Raw genomic sequence first — 22599 nt, 5'->3', positions numbered from 1 at the left:
AATTTTTACCCCCTAAAGTCCTGTCTTTTTCTAGGCCCAATTATGTACAGTGGTGCCTCGCTAGACGATGACAATCCGTTCCACTTAAATTGCTGTTTAGCGAAATCATCGTCTAGCGAAAAGCATTTCCCCATTGGGATACATTGAAACCTGTTTAATGTGTTCCAATGGGGAAGAATCATCATTGTCTAGAGAAGATCAGCCATAGGAAAGCTGCTTTGCGAACCGCCAATCAGCTGTTTAAATAGCTGTCTTGTGAAGCTTAGATCTCAAAAACAACCATTTTGCAAGCATGGAGGGAGCTGTCAAAATCGTTGTCTAGCGAAAATTGGTTTGCGAAGCAGGGACCAAACATTGTCCAGCGAAATTCCCCCATAGGAATCACCATTTTGTGAATTGCTATAGCGATTGCAAAAAGTCAATGTCTAGTGAAAAACCTGTCATGCAGGGTAACTGTCTAGCGAGACACCACTGTATCAGCTTCCAACTTTCCTTCACAAAATCTCTTGGTTGATCCCGTAGTGCCTCTGAAAGCATGTCTAATTCTGCAATGTCCAATAGCTTCTTTAATAGTTCATCCACCGTTGGTGTCTCTTCATTCTTCCATTTTTGGGCCCAGAGTAACCTAGCTGCTGTGAATATATGCAGCATACTATATTTTATTTTCTTGTCAATAATTTCTGGCATTATATTCAATAACAAAATTGCAGGTTTAACATTTAATTTCTGTTGAACATATGATAATATGTCCCTGGATTTTTTTTTACACTTCCAATAAACATTACTGTTACCTTCTAACATCTATGAAACATTTTAAGGATATTTTCTCTAAAATTCACTGGTTTAATCATTTTATAATTGTCTTTCCACATCTTTGTCCATTCACCAATATCAATATTGTACCCAAAATGTTGTGCCCATTTTACCATAGTCTCCTTCACCCTCTCATCCTCCAAGTCGTATTCCAATAAGTATGTATACATCTTTTTAATTATTTTCTCATTAGTGTAAATCCATAATTCATCTACCTGGACCTTCTCCTTTAAAAAGCCCATAATTTTATCATTTTTATATCTCAATTCTAATTCCAACATTGCACAACATTTTGTGCATTGAATTCTATCTTGAAGCCACGAAAATAGGCTTTGGCAGCGTCTCATATCGTTTATTTGATTGATTGATTGATTGATTGATTGATTGATTGATTGATTGATTGATTGATTTGATTTGATTTGATTTGATTTGATTTGATTTGATTTGATTTGATTTGATTTGATTTATATCCCGCCCATCTGGTCTGGTCGACCACTCTGGGCATTGTAATCTCTGTATCATGAGGTTTATTAATTTAAAAGAAAATTTTTAGCTCTTTTTATATTTTAGTCTAAAAGGTCTCCTCTCTCAATAGGTGGGTATTTAGTCTCCAACATCCTCTTCTTACTGCTTGTCCTAAGGTCATCAATATTGGGTTGTGATCTGCATATGTATTCGGTAGTATTTCAATTTCTTCCACTTGATGTGTCATTTCTGCTGAAATCCAGCAGTTATCTGTTCTTGACCATGAATTGTGTCTATTTGAATAAAATGTATAATCTCTTCTCTAAGGATACCTGGTTCTCCATATATCAGGACTGTGCAGCTTTCTCATTGACTGTAAAGGCTGGCTCCTTCCCCAGGAGACACAGTGAGGAATTGAACCCCCAACCTCTGGCTCCTAAACCATTGAACTATCCAGCCAGCTTAATTTGCATGCCTCCCAATAAACATATCTTCAGAACTGTATTTAGGAGGTTGGAGCCCTATAAAGACTCATGACTCAGTTGATTCCCATTGATTTCAAGGGACCTACTCCAGGTTTGATTATGTTCAACCAGCAAAATCCCCCCTCTCCACATCACTGAAATAGTCCAATGGAAAGGCAAGCAACATCACAGGCGTTGACAGAATGGCACGAACTGCCTCTGGGACTCCGGCTCCAGATTTTGCCTCGAGGTTAACTCCTGAAGCCTTTTCCATTGGTGGATATAGCCACAAGGCAGTGGAGGTTTGAAATAAGAGTTTTCCTTCTCTTAGATGGGCTGCCTTCTGGAGCTGAATGAGTCCCACCTACCCAGCCTGTTCCCTCATGGTATAGAGGACGATGGTGGCACCTCAGTGGGGGTTTGAAATCAGAGTTTTCCTTCTCTTAGATAGGCTGCCTTCTGGGGTTGAACCAGTCCCCACCCAATTTTAAAAGTGGAAATAATGTAGGCTACAGGGGCTGAAATATTGATCCTCAAAAAAGACCTTTCAAAAAGAAAAACAGCTACTTTGTTAGAAGAGGGCCTTATAGTATCATGTGTACATACATGCTAGCCAGCAGGAGTTTGGTGTATTCTTTAAACTGCAGTCAGTAATTTGGTGTAACAGTGGCCCTCTGCAGGTGAGATGGTGGATTCCATTAAAACTGGGGAGAGCAAGTATCTGTCCCCACTACAGACTCCATACAAAGCAACTTGAAAACCCTGTGGAGCTGCTTTTGGGGCAGTGCAGAGAGTTGCAGGTGAGAGGAAAGAGGCAGGAGCTTCTGAACCTTTTAGCTCTGAACACTCATTTAGAGCAGAAACATGAAGTTTCTCCAGTACTGGACCTTACACCTCCTGATTTTCCTCTATTGATGTGTGTTGCTAGTTTTGCTGTATGTTTATAATGGACTAATGGGAGACAGGGCTGACAAGTTGTTTTTAGCTTACAGAGAATAGCAAATCTTTCAATCTGGAAAGAAAGATTTCTAGAGTCAATAACTGTATTGTAAACATGTAGGATAGAGGATATGGATATGGTGCCCCTGAGTCCTTAGCTATGTCAGGATTACTAAAATTTTGTGCTTTTTTTTACTAGAAATGGAAAGCAACTATGAACTGATGTGTAGAAGTAGAGGAAAAAGACAAAATCACTTTCCTCCCCCTGTGTCAATTGTGTACAAAGGATAGGATCTAGACATTATTATAGCAAGCCTTTCATGTTGCTATAGTTATGGTTGTGTGTTTGCATTTCCATAATAAAACATATTTTCAGGGGTTTTATAACTCTGCTGTAAATATATATATATATATTCTGTGCTCCAACTTGGCGTAACAAGGTATCAGACAGAGAACAGCCGTCTCCCTGCTTCAAAATTCCATCTCTTCTGCAGGAAGGGAGAGTCTTTTGTATAAAACGTCATGCAGTTCATTGATGTTTGCCTTAAGGCAAGAAGTCACAGTTAGGATTTTAAATTTCCAGGAATAATCTTTGCACCAAACTCTGTCTCCAAGTTCCTTTTTAGGAGACCAAGCTTTAGATATTTTCATGTTTATTGTGGATGTTAAATTTACAATTGATAGGTCTGTAGATCTTGTACAGAACATTGCTCAAGAACTGTTGAACCACATATACACCTGTCAGGTAACTTTTAAATTACATTCATTTGGATGTGTAATTGTTCCTATGAGGAAAGACATGTAAAAAGAAACACCAGATCCCTCACACACCAGATCCTACATGCATACCAGCACATCAGGTAAGAAAACTAGACAAAGGTCTACCAAGGAGGGTAAACAGATGCACCCTCCAGTGGCAACATGAACCATAAATAGACTGATGTGACCATTAGTAGCTTTTTCTAGATATAACTTTACTGTTCTTACTTTCCTGGAAGTTGCTATAACATTTGATCATACGCTAGCACTGGGATTTAAGCAAAGTTTCAATAAGTTAATTTTTGAACTCGAAATCTCAGAATCAGCCATCATCATGGTCATTGGCAGTCTCCCCCTTTTTGTAAGCCATGTTGAACTGGATAGAATTGGGTTTTTTAATCTTTTTTAAAAAACTGCATTCAGTGACTTCTTCAAAAACTTTAAATAACATACATTAACTTATATTGACAATATTAATTTAAATTTCTGTAAACAACAAGAAATTTACTGGGATTTTACCCCTTCTCTATGTGAGTTATATAATTTTGTATTTACCATGAAAATGAGTCTAGGTGAGGACTAGAGTTAGCTTGTGCACTGAGTGGGAGGCTCAGTCCACATTTGTGGGGAGGGGAGGCTGCCATGGTCCCAAGCTACCGATAATAAGGACAGTAAAATAATAAGCTGCCCAGAGTGGTCACTTGACTACATGGGTGAGATATAAATAAATAAATAAATAAATAGAATGAGACTGGGATCACAACAGAGAACCATATGATACGAGCACGTCATTGAGGATTTAAGCAAAAGAGCTGCATTCCACATTAAAAACAGCAAGTTCTGGCTTGTATTCCCACTGCTTCTGTCTGATGGTAATCTGGTCTGGCTCTTTCCCCACAACCAAACTGTCTCTGCCTGTTTGACATTCTCAGAAGGAATTGAAGTGCTGGAATGTTTGAGAGCTGCATCTCACTGCCCCAGGCAAGAGTATTGATCAGTCAGTAACCCGAGAAGGAGGGCACCTGCTGACTTGGTTAAAAGAAGAATCAAAAATAGATGGTGATAAATTGGATTATAATTATCAGTGGGTACCTTTGTTTGCAAAGTTGACACAGCAAAAGCTGTGATGAGGAATTAGAGGAATACAGGATGGCTTTATCAAGAGCCTGTCCTTGCAGCATGAACACTTTCAGTTTTTACAGTGATATGTCAGATTTACGCAAATTTATGCTTTGGGCCCTCCTCTCTCTAGCATACTCATTATAGACATCGAGCAAAACATCATGAGATTTAAAAGTATACAAGGGAGGGATGAGAGAAAATGTTGCTTAGTCTTCATGTTTAACCTAATGCAACTCCTAGATCAACATGAAGATTAAAATAGGGATTTACACACCAGTGACATCTGCACTTGAAAACTTCCTCCTGTTTTCCCCTCCACATCTCTATTCCCTTCCATGCATGATTCAATCCCATGGTTTCCCTTTACAGTCTTAAAACTCCTTTTTCATCACTGCGAGCTTTAGGAAAATAAGTTTTTGAGAGCATTTTCCAAGTTGCATGCAGAGTTTGCAGACACCTCTCTCCCAACTGACCCTGTATTACAGTATGTTTGTTTTCTGTTGGGTTTTTCCCCACGTGCATTCCCCAAACATCTGTATTTTATGGCCCTACAATGACCCAATGATGTGCAGTTTCCAGAATGTAAAATGTATCTGGAGTGTATCTGGTCCAAATAGGGTAGGCTCAAGACAGTCCAAGCAAGCAAATTCCTTGCACATCTCAAGAAGGCCGAAAAAGATATCAACAAAGCCTAACAATGAAGAAAAGACATTTTTGCCCTTGGCTTCATTGAAGCCACATCCTGAGACCAATGCCACAAATCCCTTAGAGGCAGGAAGAAGAAGCATAAAAAAAGATAATTAAAAAAGGAAAGAGTTATGGCTTGGCTACTCCTGATGGGACATATGGAAGCTTGAGCAATTTGTAAGAGCTGTTAACACTGAGGTAGAAGAGGAATTAGCCTGGCACAGTGAGTTTATCATCCTGCAGTAGGGCACGATCACAAGAAGGGTGATCCAAACTCATGCCAAAAGAATGCAGTGTCACTCACTGCATAGGATCGGTATTGGTCTTCTTCCAAGGAAAGAGGCAATGTTCATATTCTAGTAATTTGAGGAAGCTATCAAAAATACTTGATGAAGAGTTTCACTTTCCATTCATTCAGTCCTAAATTAGGCTATTCATACAATAAGAAATGAAGACATTTTCTGCAGAACACTGATTCTGAAAGGGGCTCAGCTGAGAATCAGTGTAAAGTGAATCAGTTTCCATTCTCTTCCTACATGAACTGGCCCGATTCCCCCACCCCTCTGGCCTTCTGGCTGGTGGACCCATGGTATAAAATAGGATCTGTGAGACACCACTGCACAGAAGTGAATCACATAAAGATACTCATGATGGGAGACAGTTTGTGGGAGAGCAAAACTGATAGGAAAGCTATGTCTTTAATCCTAGGTACCTAAAAACTCAGCAGTGGCCAGAAGATTGGAAAAGATGAGTCTTCATGTTTTCTTCTTGTTTTCTATCATTCCCCATCTTGAATATACCATTGTTTAATGGCATGAAGTTTTTATGTTTTTATGATATTTTATGACATTTGTAAGCCACCCCGAGTAGACGCTGCCTAGGGGGGCAGGGCAGAAATCAAATCAAATCAAATCAAATCAAATCAAATCAAATCAAATCAAATCAAATCAAATAAATAAATAAATAAATAAATAAATAAATAAATAAATAAATAAATAAATAAATAAATAAATAAATAAATAAATTCATCCCAATCCCAAAGAAGGGAAGTGCCAAAGAATGCTCCAACTATCGTACAATTTCACTCATTTCACACACTAGCAAGGTTATGCTCGAAATTCTCCAAGGCAGGCTTCACCAGTATGTGGACCGAGAACTCCCAGAAGTACAAGCTGGATTTCGAAGGGACAGAGGAACTAGAGACCAAATTGCTAACATGCGCAGGATTATTGAGAAAGCCAGAGAGTTCAAGAAAAACATCTATTTCTGTTTCATTGACTACACAAAAGCCTTTGACTGTGTGAACCACAACAAACTATGGCAAGTCCTTAAAGAAATGGGAGTGCCTGACCACCTTATCAATCTCTTGAGAAATCTATATGTGGAACAGGAAGCAACAGTTAGAACTGGATATGGAATAACTACTTGGTTCAAAATTGGGAAAGGAGTATGACAAGGCTGTATATTGTCTCCTTGCTTATTTAACTTATATGCAGAATACATCATGTGAAAGGCTGGACTGGAGCAATCCCAAATCGGAATTAAGATTGCCAAAAGAAATATCAACAACCACAGATATGCAGATGATACCACTCTGATGGCAGAACATGAGGAGGAATTAAAGAATTTCTTAATGAGGGTACAAGAGGAGAGCGGAAAAAATGGTCTGAACATCAAAAAAACTAAGATCATGGCCACTGGTCCCATCACCTCCTGGCAAATAGAAGGGGAGATATGGCGGCAGTGACAGATTTTACTTTCTTGGACTCCATGATCACTGCAGATGGTGACAGCAGCCACGAAATTAAAAGACGCCTGCTTCTTGGGAGGAAAACAATGACAAACCTAGACAACAGAGCCATCACCTTGCTGACAAAGGTCCGTATAGTCAAAGCTATGGTTTTTCCAGTAGCAATGTATGGAAGTGAGAGCTGGACCATAAAGAAGGCTGACCGCCAAAGAACTGATGCCTTTGAATTGTGGTGCTGGAGGAGACTCTTGAGATTCCCCTGGACTGTAAAGAGAACAAACTTATCCATTTTGAATGAAATCAACCTTGAGTGCTCATTGGAAGGACAGATCTTGTAGCTGAGGCTCCAATACTTTGGCCATCTTATGAGAGGAGAAGACTCCCTGGAAAAGACGCTGATGTAAGGAAAGTGTGAAGGAAGGAGGAGAAGGGGACGACAGAGGATGAGATGGTTGGACAGTGTCACTGAAGCAACCAACATGAATTTGACCAAACTCCGGGAGGCAGTGGAAGACAGGAAGGCCTGGCGTGCTCTGGTCCATGGGGTCATGAAGAGTTGGACACGACTCAACAAATAAACAACAATAACCTAAAAACTCAAATATTGAGGATAGTTTTGGGGCCATCTTTATCTCTCTGTTTATAACCCATTTAAATCATTTCTAAAAACAATGGCAACACCATTGGGGTACCCTTAGCAGGCTCTTTTTCTTTTTCTTTTCCCCTCATTGCTAGTTCAGATCCATTAGTTTCACCTTGGTTCATTCTTATAACCAAGACCAAAGCTCCTATCTGGGCACAAAATAGTTGCCTTTTGTGGGCACTACCAGTAGATGCAACACCATTTTTGAAGCTGCTGGAGTGGGGGCAATGAGGTCTTCAAATCAATCTTAATGACATAGGTATAAGGCGTCTCCTGCTTTATTTTGTTTCTTAAGATGTATTCTGAAGTCTCAGGTGCCAGGAGGAGACATTTTCAGCCCCTCATGGGATTGGACCCTCCATGTAGACATTATGCATCACTGTCTTCTGAACAGCTGAAAAATGTTTCACCAACAATTTCAGCCACTTGCCATAAACAAGCCTTTTGTCTGGGCCTTACTTGTCAAACAAAATCCAGGTACTGTAGAAGAAAAGTTCCCAACATTCTATTGATTTTGGCAATCAGGAAAAAATTTGTCACCAAAATTTAATGTATGGTATCAACAGCAACAACAACAAAATGACCATGCTATATTTTTTTTTGTTAAACTATGCAATGAAGCAGAGGTGATGTATTCTGGTTGCCAATGCTTTGGACCCATTTAGAGGAAATGAGAATTTCTTTCTTTGGAGGCACACTGAAATTCACATGTGGTACTTTAATCACAATGTAAACTTTGACCTTAACACTAATCACAACCCTAACCCTGAACTTAACCTTCAACATATTGAGATTCTCTTGGGTGTGTGTGTGTGTGTCAGAAAATGCCTGACAACTTACACAGGTTTTAACTTTTCCCAGTTGTGCTGAAGAATTTAGGGTTAGGCAAGAGGCAGGTGTGTGGAACCTAATGCTGCACTATTGATGGAGGATATGAGGAATAATCACTAATATTCCAAATATACTTGTATCTGTATTCTGCCATAGACTACCTGTCTAATCATGGCTACCTGCAGTTTCCTGTTAGCTTATAAAACCACTATAAAACCACCATAATCACAATCACTTCTGCCAAGTATTTTGTCAATGTTTTAGAATGTTTAAAGGGTATGGTAAGCAGAATCCATAGATCTGCTGCAGCTCATTGATAAACAAAGTACGAAACAGAGGCAAGGCAGTGAGTGACCTTGGAGGCACTGCATTTATATACACTCCAGTCTATGGTCTATTGCTTCCAATGATCTTAACTCCCATTTAATCAAAGTCCTATATTATGTACTCAAGCAATTCCTCTAGGCCTTCCTTATGTTCCATCTATTAAAGGTATAGGTTTTTGGTAAATCTAGTGGAGTTATTTGGAAGGACTCATACACAGCAGCTACCCAAAGAGCTGGTTAGAACCAAATTCATGTATTTAGAGAAAGAGAGAAAAAAACAATTTTTTATTCTTGATAAGATCCAGCATCCTCCCAACCCTCCTTCACAAGATTTGGTTTTAATTACTTAAACAGTTTACATAAATAGAAATGCATGTTGATTCAACTAGAGTTCAAGGAGTTTGACTTATTGTCCTTCTGCAGAGGCTTCAGCCTCCAGAAGCTCACCTGTGAAAACCCTTGCTGGTTTCAAAACAGGAAAAGAGAGAAGACAAGGGAGAGGGAAGGGGTTTTGAATGCCATAGAATGTATGAACTAGAGCAGAGTCCCCACTGGCTATCTGGTTTAACTCTTCTCTCTCTATTGCATGTGAGGTTACAATACTTATATTCAATGCTATCAAAGAAACCATGGTGTGAGACAAAAATATTTCCCCTCTTTCCATTTGAGTTTTCTCAAAGGACCTGAGCAGATGGATGCTTAGACTGATATATGGATATTTGTTGGTACCATTTGGTTTGAACCAAATTTTGTCATTACATGTGCTTCTACTTAGATTGATCCATCCTGCCCCTTAAAGAGCCACCCTGCTCCTTTCTAGCACAGCCCTAGAAAGCTCTGGGCAGCATTAACTGAGGAGACAACTTTGTGACATATTTGTTGGGTTGGAAAAAACCCCTCCTCTATTTCCATCTTCATTTATCTTTTGAACCCAATGAAGTTTCCTAACACGGCCCCACATAGAGTGTGATAAATAATCCAGATGGGATGTAACTAAGGCATGTGTCACTGTCACAAGGTCAGAATGGGTGCAACTGGCACACAAGTTTTAGTTGTGCAAATGCCACCACCAAAACCTGGGCATCCAGGCTCAGAGACTATTCCAGGAGCAACCCCAAGCTGTGCACCTATGTTTTCATGGGGAGTGTAACCCCATCCAGCACAGGCTGTATCCCTGTTCCCTGATCTGCCTTTTGGCTGATAAGGAGCATCTCTGTCTTGTCTGGATCAAGTTTCAGTTCTTATGTATATATTATGTATTTAGTATTAACTATATATATTTGAAGCAGTTGCTATCTCAGTTGTGGTTACAGTCAAGTTGTATGTCTTGACATCTGACATCTGAATCTCAGGTTCAGTGTTGTTCATAGTTTTGTTACCATCACAGTAAAACCAAGAGCAATTACACATTCTCTAATATCATTCAACAACACAACAGGAAAGATTCGGCATGTTTTATTGAGCTGTAAGGTTCACCACATTGAAATAAGAGACACCTCCCATAAACACAAGGGTATATAGAATAAAAGTTCCATTTATGGGGGAAAGGGTCCTAAAGATGTGTTGCTGATGACTTTGATGTACTATTCTATGGCACATAAACTTTCCTCATGCTACCAGCAGTAAGGATATTTGTTATAGGGAAAAACAAAGAGTTTATGGAACCTTAAAGACTAACAATTTTTATTGGGAATAAGCTTTCATGTTTTGTTCCCCAGCTCTTCAGATGTTGATAAGTTTTTTTAAACAACTGACAGATTTCACATTTTATCCCACCCTTACGTCTAGAAGCACAAAGTATCATATATGCCCGTCTCCACATTTTGCCTGCACAGTAACCCTACAAGATAAATTAGGGTGAGAGATACATAGACTTGTTCAAGGTAACCCACTGAGTTTCATGACTAAGATGGGATCTGAACCTGCATTTCCCAAGGTCTTATTCATTCTGGCCTTCCACTGACTACACTATACTCTATAAAGATGCTGATCAACTATCAGACAGGTTCTTGCTCCATTCAGGAGGCAGGGCAACTCAGTTGTGATCTTCAAAGAGAATTTAATCATTAACACTCATAAAGATACTTCTTGAGGTCCGATCATGTACACTAGAGATGATAAAGTTCTACAAGGGTTAACTCCTGTGTCACTGTCTCCTGGACTAATGATGTGCCCAGATGGCACACAGAGAACATTATTTACTGAGGACACCAAGCAGGCAATTGTTCTTTGGAAGAAAGTAATAAATCTAGTCACATTTCAGTGAGTCCATCGCTGTTACTCAGAGCTGCAATGATGCAGAGCTCTGTTTATCTCTTCCCCTTGAATATTGATGCTATATCGGAAGGCTTCACTCTCTCCACCCAGGCAATCTGGGAGGGCACTTGTGAGTTTTCAGTTGAATGTTGTTGGCAGAAGTAAGTAGTGAAATTTCATTAGAACTATAGTTGTATTTTAAGGCAGCATCATACATTACAAGTGTTCACCAGTTACCTTGACTTCTTTGGGACTAAGATATCCACTGAACCATAGAACAAATGCATGGTTAACATTGCTATGATTCAGACATCTGATCTCTGAGCAAACAACTCTTGCAAGCCTTGATCTGTATCATTCTTTCCTGTGCCTATGTTTCTCATAGTATCAAGAGGGGAACACTGGGGCTGGGAATATACCTCTGCATTCTGGGCCAAGGAGGCTGTAGCGAAACCCCCACGTCATGCCTGTCCATCATTGGAAGCTCAAGGGGGGAGCCTATGAGAGGACAGGAGGGGCAGAACTAAGAGGACAGTTAGACAGTTAGATAGACAGTTAGAGAATATAGCTGGAGAGAAGAAGTTAGGGAATTGAGAGAGAGTTAGGAGACTGAATTGAGAAAGTTATGACAGAGATTGGAAAGTTGGAAGGCTAGAAAGAATAGGAAAGCGTTCAAATGCATAGAGAATAAGTAGATAGTCAACGAATATTGTAAAAGTAAATAAGAACACCTACAAACCCAAGTGAAAGCAAATGATATTTAATGAATAATTCTAATCTGTGATTTCTCCTGTGATTTGTATAACATCTATATTATCAATAAATCCGTTGTATTGCAGCACCTGTCTTAGATTTCTCTATTTGGTATTGAGGGAAGAATACTTGGTGGCAGCGTGAAGTGAGGACATACATCCAGAGGGTGGACTTGTGTTTAAAGCAAAATAAAGGACACAGGGTGTATGTCACAGAGGCAAACTCCCAAAATTCCTTCAGAGAACTGCAAAGGTGTTGAAGTTCTCTGTGATCAGTCCAGAGGGAGTCATTTCCTCTCTCCAAAAAACCTAAATCCCTTATTCTCACAAGATGGTCCCACTGGTCTTCACAAATGTTATATCCTGCCTTTGTGTGTGCTTATGTGATAGAACTAGAATTTTAAAAGTCTCTGGGAATAACAGGTCTAATTTCCTGCAATACCAGGAAATAGGCACCTAAGCAAGTATTTTTTGTGGATGCTTGCGAATTGTTACAAATAGGAACACTCTGCTAGTATTATCAGTTGATTCAGTGGCTAACAATCTGTTGTCTAGTAAACCAAACTAGAGCAGACCCATTGAATCAATGGGGATTTAATGAGTTGAGTCCTCTGTAAGTTCCATTGATTCAAATGGGCCTGCTGTAATTGTGACTTACTAAATTGTGCTATGCTTCCTTTAGCATAATAAGACAGAGTTAGAATAGCCCTATTTGAATTGAATGAACTTACAGACGACCTGGCTCACTAAATCGCCATTAATTCATTGGGCATATTCTACTATGATTTACTATGCTATGAGGGGATGCTGATTACTATTGAGCCTTCCAGAAAAAATTGAGCTAGGAAGCTATAACTGCTCCACTATTCTACATATTCCCCCAAGAAGTCAATGCATCTACGACATCTGTCCCACAGCTTCTTAAGTCCCTGCAAATAAAATTCTTCTGACGGCTAACCACTCATTTGCAGCATTAGTTTGAGGAACAGATAATAGTCAGAAGGAGCCTGGTTGGGAGAATAGGGTGGATGGGGCATCACTTGAAAGCCTAAGGACATCAGTTTGGCCATTGTTTCACCTGCAGTGTGTCATGAGGCGATGTCATGCAACAGGATGACACCTTTGGAGAGCTTTCCTCAACATTTTCTCTTGATGTTTTGCCTCAACTTTGTCAATAAAGCACAGTAATATTTTGCATTGATGGTTGAACCCTGTTGGAGGTAGTCCACCAGCAGAATTCCCTTCTTATCCCAAAAAACTGTTGCCATTTGCTTCTGCACCAACCTTCGCACTTGTAACTTCTTTGGCCTGGGGAAACCACTGTGCCTCCATTCCTTAGACTGTTCCTTTGTCTCAGGATCATAACAGTAGATCCATGTCTCATCGCCAGTTACCAGTTTGCCCATGAAATCTGACTCATTTCTTGCAAAATGTAACAAAACAGCCACCAATGACTCCACACGTTTCTTCTTTTGTTCGGTTGTCAAAATTTTGGGGATCCACTTTGCTGCCAGCTTTCTCATTTCCAAGTCGTTGTGGATAATGGCACCAACTCTTTCACATGATATTCTTAGATATATAGCAATACTTATGGCTGATATTTGGCAGTCCTCCATGATCATGTCATGGATGGCTTTCACATTTGCAGGCACAGAGACAGAAACAGGCCTTCCACTGGGTTTCTCACTTTCCACACCGAAATGGCCAGTTTAAAAATTGACAACCCAACATTTAACTGTTGCATATGAAGGGCCACTCTCACCCATAGTTTTTGACATTTCATCATGGATCTGCTTTGCACCTTTCCCTTGGAGAAACAGGAACTTGATTACGGTTCTATGCTCTTCCACACTGAACTTTTCTGGAGGTGCCACTATGTTCACTTTGGACCAGAAAATAAAAGTTAAGTTAAAATCATAGGTAGCAGATTTTTGCACCATTGAATATAGACAAATTGGCCAATACACCCTGCAATCTATAGCTTTCTAGCTCAATTTTTTCTAAGTAAGGCTCAATACTTATCAGCACCCCATCGTAAGCAGCAGGATTTTGACCACTATCTTTCAGGACTGCCTCCATTATTCCACCACTCGCTTCTTGTTTTGGATATACAGTGAATAGCACTCAAAGATTCTGCTGGAAGAACCAAAGGTTTACCAGGCCTACATTCTGTTTGATACAGTGGGCAAGCAGTAGCCCACAGAAGCCATAATGTCAGATGCAAACAAAAGAACAACTCTGTTAAAATTCAGAGCAATGGTAAATATTTGTTCAAGTCCATATTGGTAAATTTCCATTTCTCCCTGTGGGACTGGCAAGCCCCCCCTTCACAAGAGTGGGCTCTCCACCTTCCTGAGAGTAAGGGTGAGATTCCCAACACACAGTTCACCTGTGAACTGGGGTGTTGGCAAGGAAGACACAGATGACACCCCCAAGGCCACAGGTATAGCCATGACAGGGCTGGTATTTAAGGAGGAGAGAAATGCAAGCGAGGACTGTTGGGCCAATGTCATAGCCTGGGAAACGTGTGTGGCCCAGGACGTACTGCCACTGCTGGAGAGGTTGAAGGCTGAATGGAAGACCGTCTGCCACCATGATTGTGAGCCTGTGTAACCAAGTTACTATTACCATCAGATGAAGCCACCTGGGTCCATCAGGACCACGCCAAGCATCAAGAAGCTAGGAGGATTGAGAATCAGCATTGAGCATGCCACTGACAGAAGAAGAAGCAGGGACAAGCAGCCCCATCACAGAGACCTCTCTGTCAACCTTCCTATGGGTATTTGGAAGACTGACCTCCAGTTCCTCCCCACTCTATGCCTTGCTAAATGGGAGAGACCAGCCAGATCCCTATAGAGTTTGGCTGCACCTCTCAAGAGGATTATCACACCTATGGAGGAGGAGGAGGGGAGAGGAGCTGCCACTTGCCTCCAGGGACAGCTGAACAGGTGCATACAGCACCTTGTCGTGGAACACCATGTTTGCCATGCTGCAAGGTTTCCTAGGACTGGTAGAGGAGGTAGGACCCAATTCCTCCCAATTAAAGAGGTTTCAGGGGCACATCCCCAAAAATTGTGGGAGTGAAGCCAACCCCCTGGTCCCTAAGCACTTAAATTTTATGATTAGGTCCAGTTGGCCCTTTAAAAGTTGTGTTGCTCCAGTAAAAACCCTGTTCTAGCAATTATTCTTTGTGTCATCAAACTCCCATAGTCAAATTTTGCCAGTGTGGGTAAACTGGAATTTTTTAAAAGAAGGGAAACAATATGTTTACCCCTCTGTAATTCAGTGGCATGCTGTCTTTGTGACAGGCGGTAATATATTGCCATTATGAATATATTCCATGGTCCCTTTTTAATGCCACCTGAATCAGGGGCTCTCCCTTTGCTTCAATAGCATAAGTAGCCTACTTGTTTCAGGATTGTACCAGATGTTCTGATGACTTGATCAATGCCAATTGCAATTGGACAAAGTGGAGTGCAGGTCAGCAAACAAATTAACAGGAAGGAGACTGAGATTTTGTAATGCAACAGTCTTTTTCTGCTTTTTAAAGAGAGAAAAAGAATGTATCCAATCAAATTATCTTCATTAGTGCAGAGTGATAGAATCACATGTAGCTAGGGCACTGCTCCTAGGCAGTGTGTATTTCAAAGCAATTGGTAAGTGTCCTTTGGTATGGAAATAACATGACTAAGGTGCTAATCAATCACAAAAAGCCGCCCAGAGACCTTTGGGTAGTGTGGGCGGCATATAAATTAAATAAATAAATAAATAAATAAATAAAAAAGGACCATCCCTTGCCAAGGCATTTACCCTTTCCTGACCTTATTGGCCCATTGGTATGTTTGAAGTGATAAACAAAAGTCTCAGTTCTTTAATCTTGGATAGAACCACCACTTGGAGAATTTTTAAAGCCTATTAACTGAAGTCTAGCTTCAAAGGAAGTAGTCTCAGTTCACCTGACCATGAGAGTCTTGTTAGCACAAGCTAAGGCTAAACATTAGCATTTCAAATTAGTGCTTATTGATTGGGCCAATACTTCAGGGGGCTAAGATCCTCCCTTAACTTCCAGATCTTTGGAAAGGAATATCTGCAGGACAGAGTCTGTGATTGCTTCCAAGGAATTTCTCTCCACCTGAATTTATTAGCATAATTGCTTAAGGTCAGAATTTGGCTGGGGATAATCTGGGACTTGTCAACCAAAAAAATTCCCTTCCAAATTGTGCTTAATACTTTAGGTCAGGCAAGAGATTGCTCCTAGCTGCTCCCAGAATCTGGAACTCCCTCCCATAGGAGGCCAGACTGGCCCCATCTTTGTTGTCCTTGTACAAGCAGGCAAAGATCTTTCTGTTCAGGCAAGCTTTCCTTCAGTGCCTAAGTGCAATTTTTAAATGAATTGCTATGCATTAATGTTTTGAATGTGTTTTAGTATTGTTTTTGTTTACTGTTTCTAAGAAAAGGAGATTGAAGAAGAAATAGTAAAATTCTACACAGCCCTCTATAAGAAAAGGGAGGTAGAGCAAGAGAAACAACGGGAATACCTGAATAAATCTTCAAAATGGAAGTTCCACCCCCAACAACTTGAGAAATTAAACAAACCAATCACAATGGAGGAGATTCAAGAGGCTTGGAATAAACAAGAAAATGGTAAATCTCCAGGTCCAGATGGCCTACCAGCTGAATATTACAAGGCGTTTGAAGAGATTTTAAGGCCCCAATTTAAGAAACTAATTGAAGTCATCGAATCCAAGGGGATAATCCCACATACATGGAAAGAGGCACATATTTCATTAATACATAAAGAAGGGACCGAAAAGAACAAAATTAAGAATTATAGACCAATCTCACTATTAAATGTTGATTATAAGATCTTTACAACCATCTGGGCTTCAAGATTAAAAGAAATATTAGGAGAAATAATACATAAAGACCAAACAGGTTTCCTCCCCAAAAGGAAATTGTCATCAAACATAAGGACGATAATAGACATTTTAGAATATTATGAGCTTCATCCAGGAAAGCAGTTGATGTTGATATTTTTGGATGCAGAAAAAGCCTTTGACAATGTTAACTGGGACTTTATGATACTGCAACTAAAGGAAATGGGAGTGGAAGGAAAATTCCTACAAACAATCAAAGCAATATATTCCGAGCAGGAAGCCAAGATCAAGGTCAATGGGAATTTAACAGAGAGCATACTGATTGAACAAGGCACAAGACAGGGCTGTCCGTTATCTCCCCTCCTATTCATACTAACGTTGGAAATTCTAAATAGACAAATAAGAGCTAACGAAGGAGTCAAAGGCCTCAAAATTAGAGGAGAAGAATTCAAGGTACAAGCCTACGCAGACGATCTGGTAATAATACTTGAGGACCCGCAGGATGGCCTAAAGGAAGTATTAAGAATTATAGAAGAATATGGTCAAGTAGCAGGTCTCCAAATCAATTATCAAAAAACAAAAGTCATGATCAAAAACATAAAGAAAGAGGAAGTGGGAAAACTGTTGAGAGAAAGTAACTTTGAAGTAGTTCAAAAAATTAAATATTTAGGAGTTATTATCACTAAAAAACCCAGTAATCTAATGAAAGAGAATTATCTTAGAATACAGAAGGAAATGCAGAAGAATCTGGAAGATTGGAGCAAGCTTCAAATATCGTTGATGGGAAGAATTGCAACGATAAAAATGATGATTTTGCCTAAACTATTATTCCTTTTCCAAAATTTACCAATACTTATGAACTTTAAATACTTTAAAGAACTGGATCGCCTGACAACTAAATTTATATGGAATACTAAGAAACCAAGAATAAAACTTAGGCTATTACAGGATTTGAAAGAAAGGGGTGGTGTAGGGCTCCCAAATTGGTTATTATACTATAAGGCGTGTGCAATGACATGGATAAAAGAATGGATAACCCTGGTAAATCAAAGATTATTGAAATTAGAGGGGTATGATTTAAGTATGGGGTGGCACGCATATGTGTGGTATGGGAAAGATAAGGAACAATCTCATTTTACGGAACATATTGTAAGGAAAGCTTTGGGTCTAGTCTGGTATAAATTTCGAGCACAAACATACAAAAAAATCCCACTATGGGTAGCCCCCATAGAGGCATTTTCGATGAAAGTGATGAATCAGAAAGGGATGTTGTTAAATTACAAAGAATTGCTTAACAGAGAACAAAAGTTAAAAAGCAAACAAGAATTAGAGGAACTAGGGGTGGCAACAGACTGGTGGTCGCTGAACAAATTAGAATCAAGATACAGAAAAGATAGAATTTTGGGCTTTTTTGAAGGTGAAGTACAGGTAGATAAACTCTGGATCCACTCTGATGAGAAAATAATAAAGAAAATGTATACATATCTATTGGAATATGAAATGGAGGATGAGAGGGTGAAGGAGACAATGGTAAGATGGGCAAGGGATTTTGGTTATAATATCGACATTGATCACTGGACAATGATGTGGAAAGGCTGTTATAAAATGATTAAGCCAGTTAATTTAAGAGAAAATACCCTCAAAATGTTTTATAGATGGCATCACACTCCCATAAAGCTGGCAAAAATGTCAGAAGGAAGCAGCAATATCTGCTGGAAATGTAAAAAAAAAATGGGATCTTATTACCATATGTGGTGGTCATGTGAAAAAGCCAGGGCCTACTGGTCACAGTTGTGGGATATGATACAGGGAATTATTCAAAGGAAACTAAATTTTAAACCTGAAATAGCTTTGTTAAGCATTATGCCAGAGATTACTGATAAGAAAGTTAAATATTGCTTGATGTATATATTGATAGCAGCTAGAACTCTCTGGGCCCAAAAATGGAAAAGTGAGGAGGTACCTACAATGGAGGAATACCTGAAGAAGCTGTTGGACATTATAGAACTGGACACACTATCAGAAGCACTACGAGATCAACCAAGAGACTATGCAAAACAAAGCTGGAACTTAATATATGTTTGGGCCCAGGGTCAGATATGAAGATAGGATAATGTGGTTGGTGAACTGTGTTGGTTTTTTTTTTTCTTTTTCTTCGTATTTTTTGTTTTTCCCTCAGCTGTGTTTGTTTATGTTTTAATGCTCTCTGAAATTTGGGAAAGTTGATCTATATCGAGGTCTGAACCCTTGTCCTCAAAGGGGGGAGGGTGTGGGGTAGTTTGTAATCCAAATTAATAATAATAATAAAGAAAAAAAAAAAAAAATAGGATTTATTTGTTCCTTTTAAATATTTTTATATACTTGTTTTTATCTTTAAGTATTGTCTTTTAATGATGTAAGCTGCCTTTCTATACTCTTTGTTTTTAGCTTTGAATACTATTTTTTTATGATGTAAGCCATCTGGAGTCTTTTTTAAAGAGAAAAGTGGCGTGTAAATGAATGAATGAATGAATGAATGAATGAATGAATGAATGGTGTGAGGGCACCTGAAGTTGTGGGGCCATTGAAGGCAAGTGTGGGCCTGACTAATCTCCAGGAAGGGAAGCTACTTAGTGCCATGTAAAAGCAGAATAAAAATGGAAGTTTTTTAAAAAGGACAGCATGGGTGAGTTACAGCAGTCTTGAAGCAAGCCTGCTATAGAATTTTGCTTTGCATTATGTTCTGATTTTCTTTCATTTCCAGGTGTTCATATTTGGCATACCTGATTTCTTCATATGTTATCAATTTAAAAAAATACTTCCTCTCTTTTTGGAAGGATCAGATGTTATTGGATTATACCATTTATTATGAGTCCACTATCCCCTGGATGACCACAATTGCCAATCATGATCTCAATCATTGCAAATCTGCTTATTAACCAAGGTTCTGAGCTGTTGTGCAACCTTATCAAAATGAGAGATGGGGTGAAAGGGAAAGCTGTGGCTAAAGAGATGGAGGGGCCATACTACTTTGGCCAACAGATGTCAAAACCTCTTCATTTCAGCACACCACCCTCCTAAGGACTTGTAAAGAAACTGGAGACACCCTGCTATTATGGGGCATAGCCCAAGAATGAAACATTATTCAGAGGAACACAGAAATCACTGCAGAAAATGGAAATATATCTCTCAGGTAAGCCAGATATATAAAATATCTCTCCTTTCTTTTTGGACAACTCCGGTTGGTGATTTCCATGACTTAACTTTGAAAAAACCATTGAACTTTTCCACAGCCTTTCACTCATCATTCATTCATTCATTCATCTGGCCCTATCACTCCATCATATTCCACCAGATGCATGTACATCTTGTGTACCTCCAGCCCTGGCAGCTCTATATTTCCAAATGTAGCTTCTGAAATCACACCATTCTCTTTATCAGCTGAATCATATATTTGGACAAGAACACGTGATTGAATCTTGGGAACTATTTATTTGACTTTTATACTGCGCACCTGGCTGCCAAAGCCGCTCGATTAGATATTTAACTTTAAAATCTAATTTCTTCAATCAATAAACAATATTCTTTGTTTGGATTGAGCCTGAAAATATCAATGCTACTTATGGTTCACCTGCACTAGTAATATGAATGTGGAAAAATCTTAACAATGTCTCGTAGTCAAGACAGCCTAGGAAAGAATCTCCAACCATTCCATCAGTTTTTTCCTCTAGCATGAGACAGACACAAAGCCAGGTGCTTCTTTTTGTTAGTAGTTTGCACAATTTGAATGAAAAGTTTACAGCACATTTTCCCTTTCTGAAGCTAAGTAACAGACACACGGAGAGAACAAGCATGAAAAGGCAGGGGATTAATCACCAAGATGCAAACAATCTATTTCATGCTTTGGCACAAATTACATTGTTTAAGTAGCAGTTGTCCTTGTTTCAAGTTTTGCAAAACTGCACAAAGATCAGTCTTCAAATCTACAAATTTTGCTGAGTAACAGGGAAAAAAAATCCTATCACTCACAGCCAAGGGGGGGGGGGGAGGTGTGATAGCCTGTTTATTACATGAGAATGAACAAGTGCATGATTTACACCCCTACTTAATGCATTTTGAGACAGAAATCCTAGAATTACTAGTGGCCCATACCAAATTAACCCCAAACTGCTAATGATCCATGATATGCCATTTACCTTTAGAAACTGACCATCACTGCATGAAATTTCCTTGCCCAGCTTTTTGGATGGAACTTCATTTACATTGAAACAGAATGGACATAACAGGAGACGCAGCAGATGGAAAAGATATTGATGCCAAAGCTTGTGCCAAGAGTTGAAGGCTGTACACAGCAGTCTGTGCTGATAAAAGAGGGAGCATAATACCACCTCACTAAATGTAACCTATTCAGTGCCTCATGGGGGCAGTTATTAATTGCACTGAGAAAGACAAATGGCCACTAACTTCATCTCCAAAGTACAATAACTCTGCTAATAATGAGGCCCAACTCCCTAATAGTGATCTTTGATAACTGCAAAGTTGCATAATGAATGATATTTCATTAAGCAAGTGTGGAATGCCAGTAATAAATACTGAGACCATTAAGATTGCTCACCAAAGATTGACATCTCAAGAAAGTTCAAAATCAGCCTTTTCTCCTCACAGAAGATCTTCAAGGTTCTGTCATGCTGCTTTCTTCAAAGAACATCTCAGTTTCTGATAGCTTTCACTTTTCTTTTGTTTGACGAAATAATACAACAGCCAAAGATAATTATCATAGTAACGTTTAAGCCCAAATTCTGTTTCCATATTATTAATTCCATTATTCTGTTCCTATAAGGTTTTCTGCCATTAGGGGAATAAGCAAATAAAAGTATGTTCATGTAGTAAAAATTACAGAGTATATAAAGTGAAGGGAAATCCACAGAGAAAACCCACTTAAAAGCCTGTGTGGCTGTCAGGAAAGAGCCAAAATGAGGTGGGGCATCTCTGTCCAGATACAGTTTAAACAGAAGAAGTTAACAGCTGTATTCTTATGTGTTAAATGCACGGTGGTGAGAGAAAGACTGCACATACTAGTCCAGTCCATGCCACTGCCAGGTCTCCACAATATTTCTATACATTTAGGGCCTGTCAGAAATGTATACCCATCGCAAAAAAGCCCTATTGAGCCATTACTTACATTCTTAGAGAGGAGCAACCAGCCCCTCCCCTATCCGTTGGCAGTTTCTCCACATGAAGAGTGGTGTGTCTGAGCAGGAGAAATGCCTGCTCCCTTGCAGGCTCTGTGGGCAAGCATTCGTCCTGCTGTGTAGTCTCTCCACTCAATTGAAATACATAGGGAGACAAGGTAGTATAGAACTTATACACGTAACAGCACTTAAATTTCTTTCTGAATTCTGCTGAATGAGTAGAAATTAGGGGAAAGATGGACTTGGTGTGCAGATAATGGAGGCATAGCCAGTAAGGCCTTCCCCCTCACTCTCCCACAAATATGCCATGGAAGGACTGAAGAGTAAATGCCCCTTAGGCTTTCAAGACTATAATGTACAGCCAAGTGAAGATAAGGAAAAGAGGAGAATTCAAGGTTGATTTGGAATCCCCATTTCATTGGGCAACCAGATGTGTAGCCAAAGGGAGATCTGTTCTCTATACAACAGGGAGGGCAAAGTACAGCAGTGGCACCCAAAGGCTTTTCTTTTCTCAAACATTCTCCTGGCTATAGTAACTGGTAGTTTAGGGCCAATCAGAACCCCAAAGAGTTTCTGTTCATTGAGTCCTGATTCCTGATGGAATTAGAAAGTCTCTAGTGCCTTAGAAGGTTAATTCTATACAAGGTTGTCATGTATGCCAGCATGATGCAATATAGCAAGAGGAAACATGCAGTGACCCTCACACATTGCCACCTCCACCCCCCCCCCAGTTCATCTGTGCAT

The sequence above is a fragment of the Pogona vitticeps genome, chromosome 3 (assembly GCF_051106095.1).
Source record: "Pogona vitticeps strain Pit_001003342236 chromosome 3, PviZW2.1, whole genome shotgun sequence".
Lineage (NCBI taxonomy): Eukaryota > Metazoa > Chordata > Lepidosauria > Squamata > Agamidae > Pogona > Pogona vitticeps.
The sequence above is the reverse complement of the archived record's forward strand: the minus strand, read 5'-3'. Positions refer to the sequence as shown.